The 9984-nt window shown below is 40.2% G+C and overlaps 1 pseudogene; it reads right to left on the reverse strand.

The window, feature by feature from the left end:
* Window positions 1-8031: 8031 nt before the first annotated feature.
* LOC129049431 (small nucleolar RNA U3) lies at window positions 8032-8114 on the reverse strand (annotated as a pseudogene).
* Between the last annotated feature and the right edge of the window lie 1870 nt (window positions 8115-9984).

The following is a 9984-nucleotide window of genomic DNA, read 5'->3' on the forward strand; positions in this document are numbered from 1 at the left end:
CAAACCTACTATTCAACATTGTATCTAATAAACCACAATGAAAGGACAGTTGAACAAGAAAATGTTGCAAAGCTCATCCTAGCCAAGAGCTGGCGAGCTAGAAGTTTTAAAATGCATATGCTCTAAAAATTGGGCGCTCATCTTCACCACAGTGAAAATAAAGCCCAAGGAGCTTATGTGGACTCGACTGCCAAAAAGAGTGGAGTGAAGTTCAGGGATCCACCAAGTTTTAGAATCCAAAGGGAAAAAGATGGAATAATTTTCTGTTACACTCCACTTTCAATCTCTCCAGATGGATTACGAAAATAGTGAGAAATCTAACAAAGCATTGCACAACCCTTCAGGTTGTATTTGGGTATATGACAATGAGAGAGAGGCAGCATTTATCAGCTGACTCTGCCCTGGAATATTTTCTTAATGCTGATCTCTGGCAAGGTGACCGGGCACCATGACCCAAACCAAGTGGATGATTAAATCAGCCAATTAATAAGTACATACTGAGATGAAAGGGAGGACAAAGCAGCCAGGATAACTACAGCTGGCACATTTCCCCATGATTAAGCTTTGACCTCCTTAGATCAGCACACTGGATGCTGGACACTGGACACTGATCCTCCATCAAGACCACTGAAATTGCTTGCCGCTGCTCCATATGCCAGAGGCCTGTTGTCCTGCAGGCTTCATCAACCATGTGGCACTTCTCTTATTCTGCTTCTTCCCGCCATGCCATATCCCACCTCCTCCCAGTTCAATACTACTCCTTGGAATTGCTTACTGGCTAATCGTTTTGCTATTCTGTCCCTGATTGGATTAGACACTCTTGGGGACCAGGAAAATATTCTCAAACATACATCATATAAAAATGTCTGAGTACATGTGTTTTAGAGTCAGACTTCCCACATTTGTAGTCCTAATTCTGTGAGTTACCACTTTCTATCCCTGTGACCTTGGGGCAGGCAGCTGAGTCTCTCTATGCCTCAACTTCTCATATTTAAAACACAGAAAACAGCAACTACATTTTAGGTTTCTTGTATAAATGAGATAATAATGCGCGTAAGGGTTTATCAGAGTTCCTGGCACACTGGTAAATGTTCAATAATGAATGGAGTCCCAATTTTCTGGCCCAATTTCTAATTTTCTGGTCCCATTCTGTGATATTATATGTGTCATTTAACTCTCATAACAACCACTTGTGGTATCACTATTATCCCCATTTTGCAATAAGGAAACTGAGGCACAAAGAGGTTCACCTCATGGGTGAGGTCCTGAAGATAGTCATGGCAGGACCAGGATTTGAAGGTAGACTGTCTGGCTCTAGGATCTGTGCTCTTCATCTTCATGCTGTACTACCTCAAAACAAAGTCCAATCTGGCAACCACATAGGAAAATCATATGGGACTCTGTCCGAACTTAGGTGCCAATAAGACACCGCAACCATTTGTAGTTGAAAATTATGTCCCCATGAGTAGTTATTATTCATAATTTACACTTTAGTGAAAACAGGTAGACCTGATTTTCTAAAAGGAACTGAGGTCTAATAGAAGCTATGTTTGAAGCCAGCCATAAAAAAAAAAAAATTCTCCTCTTACTTTCTGTGACCCTTGCTCCATTTTAGTTCATTATTCAACAGTTTATGAGACTGTATCCTGAACTGCAGAGTATTCTTCTGTTAGGATAACACTTGCCTGAAGTATAACTGTTAAGTAAAGGCAAATGGAAAAAAAAAATTCTATTGGAAGGATATCCACACCCTGCTTTGTAATAGAATGATGACTCCCAAGAGGAAAACAAACAAGATGGCCTGATCCCTAGAAAATCAAGCCACACCATCTCAGCTTCTGACACAATGGCCCTTGGATGTTCAGTGATGTGACTAAATTTTTAAGGCAAGATGAGCCTCCATAAAGTAAGAACAAAATGCTCTCCACAATCTAAACTATGTAAAGGCCTTTGACCAAAAGTTACCCCTAAGTATCTTCCTAGAGCTACCAAAGAGAGAACCATTCCCTAGCCACTGCACTACCCTTTCTGACTCCAGGTTTCCAAAGAGCTAAAGAAATGTAAGGGACCCCAAGGAACAAAAACTGCTTGAATAATTTTTTGAGACAAAGCTTGAGAAACAGAAAAGCAGTTCTATATGGGGGAAAGAAATCATTGTTAAAGCATAGAACTGCCACCATGGGCCTTCCAGGGGCATGGCCAGAAACTCTGCTGAAAAACTGACTTTCTTTTACAAGCAATCAGATAATAAGACTCCTTTAAGAAGTACAGAATAGTTAAATTCATCACATAATTTAATTGTACAGGTTATTAAATAGCAGTTTGCCTCCCCTCCTTCTCCGACGCTGCTTTTGTGTATTAAACTCAGACTAATCAAATTGGAGATTCCAAGAGTACTGTATTAGTCATCCTCATCCCTTTTAATTTGTTTAATGGCCGTGTGTGTGTGTGTGTGTGTGTGTGTGTGTGCTAACAGCAGTGCATCACTTAGCCTCACAACAACATGTAAATAAAGAATGGATAGGGAAACTTTTGCAGAAAAGAATAAAGCGTGTTTCCTTTCTAAAGTTACATTTGATGTTTGGGTAATTCATGAAACGTGTACTGCAAGCAATGGTGCTTATTATTTCTTAGTGGTCTCCAGACACAGGAGAAGAGCGAGAGCGAAGAAAGGAAGGAAGGAAGAAAGAAAAGGAGCCTGAATTTACACTCACCGCTTCAAAAGCCCTTTTGTACTAAGCCAACTTCTCCTGGCTGAAGATGCAGTATCTGCCAAGAAGTCGCCTGCAAGAAAGCACACCACACAACAAAAGTATAAAACAGTCCATTAAAGGACTCCTTTTCTACCCACCCCCAACTTCTTTTAATAATTTTTTTTCTTTTGCATAAAAGACACATTTTTAGAAAGTGGCACTCACTCGGTGCCCTACAATGCTGACTGGGATTAGAAAATAAGCTGCCTCGTTAGTGAAGTTTCGAGTTCGGTTTGGCTGTTTGGGTCAATTGTCTTTTCACCTGGCTCGAGCCACCAAGTCAACGTGAACTAAGAATAGGAGTTATTTAGCATGTAGGACCCGTCGGAGAGCAAGCCTCTCGGAGCAGTGGTCTGAGAGGAGCGAGAATGGCTGTCTTGTTTGGGAGGTTGTTGTTTTGAGCTGCTCTTCCACATTCAGACTTTCTGTCCATTCAGCCAGAGAGGCCACGTGTCCGAAACCTGAAAGGGGCTAGTGCTTTAGAGCAACGTGGTTAAACTTGCCTTTTCATACGTGGGATTTTCCATGTGGACAATATTTGTTCTCTAGGCATTTTGAGAAGCCTGCTCATATATGGATGTTTTTCAATGTTTGTATTTTCAAGTAGGTGTTTAAAAACCAGCATAAATTGTGGGGGATGTGAGAGGGTAGGAGGAAGAGAAAGTAGAAATAAACAAAGATTGGTCAGTAACTTCTTCCATCACAGGCTGCATAGACACCTGCTGGAAAGTCACAAGTCCCATGAAATGACTCGCCGAGTGTTTTGATCTCCATGATGCCAACTGGCTGACTTTTCCAATGAACTGACCAGTTGTTTTGGCATCTTTCAGGAACAACTCTGCTTCAATCTGAATTATTTAGAAGTAATTACCCCATGGGTGGATAATCAAGGCCTGTGCTTTCTTTCTATTTTCTTTCTAGGCACCTGCTTTTTCGGGCCTATTTTAATACTAATTCATACCCCAAACTTGAGAAGGGTGTTTCAGTTTAGTTCAGTGAACATTTTTATTGAACATCTGTCATGTGCCAAGCACTCTGCTAGCTTCTGGAGATAGAAAGATAAAAAGAGGTGATTGTTGCTATCAAGAAGTTTGAGATTTTGTGGGAGACAGACATGATTTAAAGTAATGTCATGAAAAGAAACCCAGAGTGGTTTGGGGCTATTGGGAAGGAGACTTTTAGCATAACCTGGGACTTTCAGGAATGACCTTTCAAGGCAGTGAAGAATGGGCTGAGATTTGAAGAATATGGAGGAATAAACCAATTAACCGAGTGAGAAAGAAATTTCTGGAAGAAGAAGCCATGTAAGAAAAGGCAAAGAAGCACAAAATGGTGGAATTAGCAGTTCAGTAGACCTGGAGCATAAAATGTGAGAACAGAAAAAGAGGGGATGAGATGGAGAAAAAGAATAGTGGATTATTGCATCGTGGAGAGTCCAGCCACCATTTTAAAGCATCTGTACTTTGTCTCAAGGGCAACAGGGAACCACTGAAAGGCCAAATCAGAAATACGAGGGGATCAGATCTAAATTTAGTTATATCTTCATGTAAATGGATTTGAAAACAGGCCGTGGGAGAACGGTTAGCAGACTATTACAACCTTTCAAGAAGGAAAGAATAAAATTCAGAATGATGGATTTGGTGGTGCAGTTGAGGAAGAAATTCAGATTTGTAAAATATATGTCAGGCAAAATTAGCAGGATCAGGAAAAGGGAGAAGCTATAATTCCCAGATTTCTAGTTTAGACAACAGGATGGTGACAGTGCTGTTGACCAAGAGAGGGCCTCCAGGAAGAATGATCTGAAGGTGAAGGAGGAGAGGAGAAGTAAATAGGGAGCATGACAAATTCTGGTGCCTCCTGGGACAGTGGGACAGAGTTTAGGAGGCAGTCAGACACAGGTAGAGTGAGCTTCCAAAAATCAATGATTTAAACCATGCCTTCCCAATGGAGCCAACATTTCCCTCAAAAAAAAAAAAAAAAGGTGAAAATTTACTTTTGGTGGGAGGAGTCAGCAAAAAGCTCTTACATATTACAATGGTTTGTGGCCCTTCAAAGGGTCACAAACACATACCTATCTATCTATAATGCTATTACAATTTCATGGTGAGGAGGGGAGAAAATTAGGTGGCAAGTAGGAAAAAACATGCCTGAAAATGATCCTTGGGATGGCAATAACGAACTAAAGATTGAGAAACAATGATTTAAATCTGTGGTTTTATTGTTGGCTGTTACAAACTCAAAGAGAGTTGACTTCATTGGCTAACATGGAGTTTGGAGCAATATTTGCACTGGAGAAAAAGCCCCTGGATAGCTTAGCACAGTTCTCTTGGGTCAGGATCTTCCAGGTTGCTGTTTATTGAAATGCAGATTCCAGGACTCACACCTTCTGTGATATTGATTGAGAATTCCATATGAGTAGAGCCCAGGAATCTGCATTTAAAATAATTTCCTTTTTTTTTTTTTTGTTTTTGAGATGGAGTTTTGTTCTTGTTGCCCAGGCTGGAGTGCAATGGTGTGATCTCGGCTCACCGCAACCTGCACCTCCTGGGTTCAAGCGATTCTCCTGCCTCAGCCTCCCAAGTAGCTGGGATTACAGGCATGTGCCACCACACCCAGCTAATTTTGTATTCTTAGTAAAGATGGTGTTTCTGCATGTTGGTCAGGCTGGTCTCAAACTCCTGACCTCAGGTGATCCGCCTACCTCAGCCTCCCAAAGTGCTGGCATTACAGGCATAAGCCACCGTGCCCAGCCCACTAATTTGCTTTTTATACTTTGACCTAACTAATTTATTTATTTATTTATTTATTTATTTTATTATTATTATTATTATTATTATTATACTTTAGGCTCTATGGTACATGTGCACAACGTGCAGGTAAGTTACATATGTATACATGTGCCATGCTGGTGCGCTGCACCCACCAACTCGTCATCTAGCATTAGGTATATCTCCCAATGCTATCCCTCCCCCCTCCCCCCACCCCACAACAGTCCCCGAAGTGTGATGTTCCCCTTCCTGTGTCCATGTGTTCTCATTGTTCAATTCCCACCTATGAGTGAGAATATGCAGTGTTTGGTTTTTTGTTCTTGCGATAGTTTACTGAGAATGATGATTTCCAATTTCATCCATGTCCCTACAAAGGACGTGAACTCATCATTTTTTATGGCTGCATAGTATTCCATGGTGTATATGTGCCACATTTTCTTAATCCAGTCTATCATTGTTGGACATTTGGGTTGCTTCCAAGTCTTTGCTATTGTGAATAATGCCGCAATAAACATACGTGTGCATGTGTCTTTATAGCAGCATGATTTATAGTCCTTTGGGTCAAATGGAATTTCTAGTTCTAGATCCCTGAGGAATCGCCACACTGACTTCCACAAGGGTTGAACTAGTTTACAGTCCCACCAACAGTGTAAAAGTGTTCCTATTTCTCCACATCCTCTCCAGCACCTGTTGTTTCCTGACTTTTTAATGATTGCCATTCTAACTGGTGTGAGATGGTATCTCATTGTGGTTTTGATTTGCATTTCTCTGATGGCCAGTGATGGTGAGCATTTTTTCATGTGTTTTTTGGCTGCATAAATGTCTTCTTTTGAGAAGTGTCTGTTCATGTCCTTTGCCCACTTTTTGATGGGGTTGTTTGTTTTTTTCTTGTAAATTTGTTGGAGTTCATTGTAGATTCTGGATACTAGCCCTTTGTCAGATGAGTAGGTTGCGAAAATTTTCTCCCATTTTGTAGGTTGCCTGTTCACTCTGATGGTAGTTTCCTTTGCTGTGCAGAAGCTCTTTAGTTTAATTAGATCCCATTTGTCAATTTTGGCTTTTGTTGCCATTGCTTTTGGAGTTTTAGACATGAAGTCCTTGCCCATGCCTATGTCCTGAATGGTATTGCCTAGGTTTTCTTCTAGGGTTTTTATGGTTTTAGGTCTAACGTTTAAGTCTTTAATCCATCTTGAATTAATTTTTGTAAAAGGTGTAAGGAAGGGATCCAGTTTCAGCTTTCTACATATGGCTAGCCAGTTTTCCCAGCACCATTTATTAAATAGGGAATCCTTTCCCCATTGCTTGTTTTTCTCAGGTTTGTCAAAGATCAGATAGTTGTAGATATGTGGCGTTATTTCTGAGGGCTCTGTTCTGTTCCATTGATCTATATCTCTGTTTTGGTACCAGTACCATGCTGTTTTGGTTACTGTAGCCTTGTAGTATAGTTTGAAGTCAGGTAGCGTGATGCCTCCAGCTTTGTTCTTTTGGCTTAGGATTGACTTGGCGATGCGGGCTCTTTTTTGGTTCCATATGAACTTTAAAGTAGTTTTTTCCAATTCTGTGAAGAAAGTCATTGGTAACTTGATGGGGATGGCATTGAATCTGTAAATTACCTTGGGAAGGATGGCCATTTTCATGATATTGATTCTTCCTACCCATGAGCATGGAATGTTCTTCCATTTGTTTGTATCCTCTTTTATTTCCTTGAGCAGTGGTTTGTAGTTCTCCTTGAAGAGGTCCTTCACATCCCTTGTAAGTTGGATTCCTAGGTATTTTATTCTCTTTGAAGCAATTGTGAATGGGAGTTCACTCATGATTTGGCTCTCTGTTTGTCTGTTATTGATGTATAAGAATGCTTGTGATTTTTGTACATTGATTTTGTATCCTGAGACTTTGCTGAAGTTGCTTATCAGCTTAAGGAGATTTTGGGCTGAGACAATGGGGTTTTCTAGATATACTATCATGTCATCTGCAAACAGGGACAATTTGACTTCCTCTTTTCCTAATTGAATACCCTTGATTTCCTTCTCTTGCCTAATTGCCCTGGCCAGAACTTCCAACACTATATTGAATAGAAGTGGTGAGAGAGGGCATCCCTGTCTTGTGCCAGTTTTCAAAGGGAATGCTTCCAGTTTTTGCCCATTCAGTATGATATTGGCTGTGGGTTTGTCATAAATAGCTCTTATTATTTTGAGATACGTCCCATCAATACCTAATTTATTGAGAGTTTTTAGCATGAAGGGTTGTTGAATTTTGTCAAAGGCCTTTTCTGCATCTATTGAGATAATCATGTGGTTTTTGACTTTGGTTCTGTTTATATGCTGGATTACATTTATTGATTTGCGTATATTGAACCAGCCTTGCATCCCAGGGATGAAGCCCACTTGATCATGGTGGATAAGCTTTTTGATGTGCTGCTGGATTCTGTTTGCCAGTATTTTATTGAGGATTTTTGCATCAATGTTCATCAAGGATATTGGTCTAAAATTCTCTTTTTTTGTTGTGTCTCTGCCAGGCTTTGGTGGTGCTCTACACGTTCAGAGAAACTTCTCTAGTAACGAACTATAGAAATGATCCCTGAAAGTATAGTCTTGACCTAACTAATTTAAAAATTTAAGGATCTGACTTGGGTGCGGTGGGTCACGCCTGTAATCCCGGCACTTTGGGAAGCTGAGGCCGGCAGATCACAAGGTCGAGAGATTGAGACCATCCTGGCCAACATGGTGAAACCCCGTCTCTACTAAAAATACAAAAATTACCTGGGCATGGTGGCACACGCCTGTAGTCCCAGCTACTAGGGAGGCTGAGGCAGGAGAATCATTTGAACCCAGGAGGCAGAGGTGGCAGTCAGCCAAGAATGTGCTACTGCACTCCAGCCTGGTGACAGAGCAAGACTCCATCTAAAAAAATAAATAAATACGTAAAAATAAAAATAAAAAAATAAAAAAATTCAAGGATCTGGGATTGAATTAGGAAGCAATATTCCAATGGTAGATGAGAAATTTTCAAGAGAAGAAGCATTGTAAAATCATAAGCATACCATAAATGGAACTTAAGAGCTTAGGTCTCACTTTCCAAACTTTGAAATGGGCCACTCAACAACAACAAAATAGATGTCCCTCTACAGAAAGAAGAAAGACAGAGGTGGAGGTAGCTTTGGCAACACGGCTACATTTGTTTCAGCTTGAAACACCAGTAGCCTGTGTAAGCTGAAAAGGGGAAGTTAATCTGAATCCACTGGCAGACATCAGTTCTCATGGGAGCCCTAATGAGGTTAGTTTTACATAAACTGTGAAAGTACCAGAATGATCTTCTTCATTCACTCAACAAATTCTACTCTGTAGCAGGTACTGCCTGACCTCTAGAGTTACACCATATCCATCAAAAACTCACCAGAGAAATAGCATTTATGGAGATTGCCTGAAAGATATCCACTCATCTATAATCTATACCTCTACCCCTACCCTGACTCACAGGTAGGGAAAAAAGCTAAGACACATTTAATAAAATGCTAGGCTGACTTTGGGAAAAGCCATAAGCTTATATTGTATTTCCCTAGGATGAAAGACTCCTCATTTTGCCACCATGTCACTTGTAAGAATGATGTTGAATGTGGTCATTACATTGCCTAGTAATTAGAATGACCACTCTTCTGGTGGTTGTTTCTGTTAGGTGATTAGTAATCGTAGGGTTTTTCTCATGTTTTTATTTTGTTTTAACTCATGGACACTGACAATTACATGGCTGGTCTTTATTCCCCCCTGTTAATTTCAGCTGCTAAAAAAGCAAAAACCAGACTTGCTCATTCCCAATAGCAAGTAGAAGGGACTCAATACGATGTGTGTTTTTATTAGCCTCGTTCTTACTTCCATTTTATGTTCTTAAATAAAATATATACCAGAGCCATGGCATTTATCGGTCTTTTAAGGGACTTGTAAGTGAGGTTAAGGCATTATGTTATCTGGAAGTTACCAGCTGAGAAGGGATTAGTTATCTGATTGACCCATCCTAGCTCAGGGCAAAGCTGCAAAGAAACAGATATGAAATAGGTAAATTCTGAAGAAAATGGCAAAGAGGAGGAGCAGAGCAGGAATGGTAAGTTCAAGAGAACAGTGTTTATCCAGTTCCACCCATGTGATGGCATTGCATTCAGTAGCGGGTACCCTAAGGCAAGAGTTGGGTCAGAAACAGTTACTAATAAAGGTTTAGTTCATGGCACACTAACCACTAGGGGTTTTACTAATACCCTACCCTCAACTCCCTCCTCTTATAGTTCTATTTTTCATATAAATTTTTATTGAGATAATTGTAGGTTTAAATGAAGTTCTCAGAAATAATACAGAAAAACACTCTAGAGCTTTTATCCAACAGAACCTCAAAATATGTAAAGCAAAAACTGTTGTTTCTTACTGCTGATATCTCCCAATAGCAACATTTTGTAAAACAATGTGATATCACAACCA

Source organism: Pongo abelii, chromosome 10 (assembly GCF_028885655.2).
Source record: "Pongo abelii isolate AG06213 chromosome 10, NHGRI_mPonAbe1-v2.0_pri, whole genome shotgun sequence".
In the NCBI taxonomy this organism is placed as follows: domain Eukaryota; kingdom Metazoa; phylum Chordata; class Mammalia; order Primates; family Hominidae; genus Pongo; species Pongo abelii.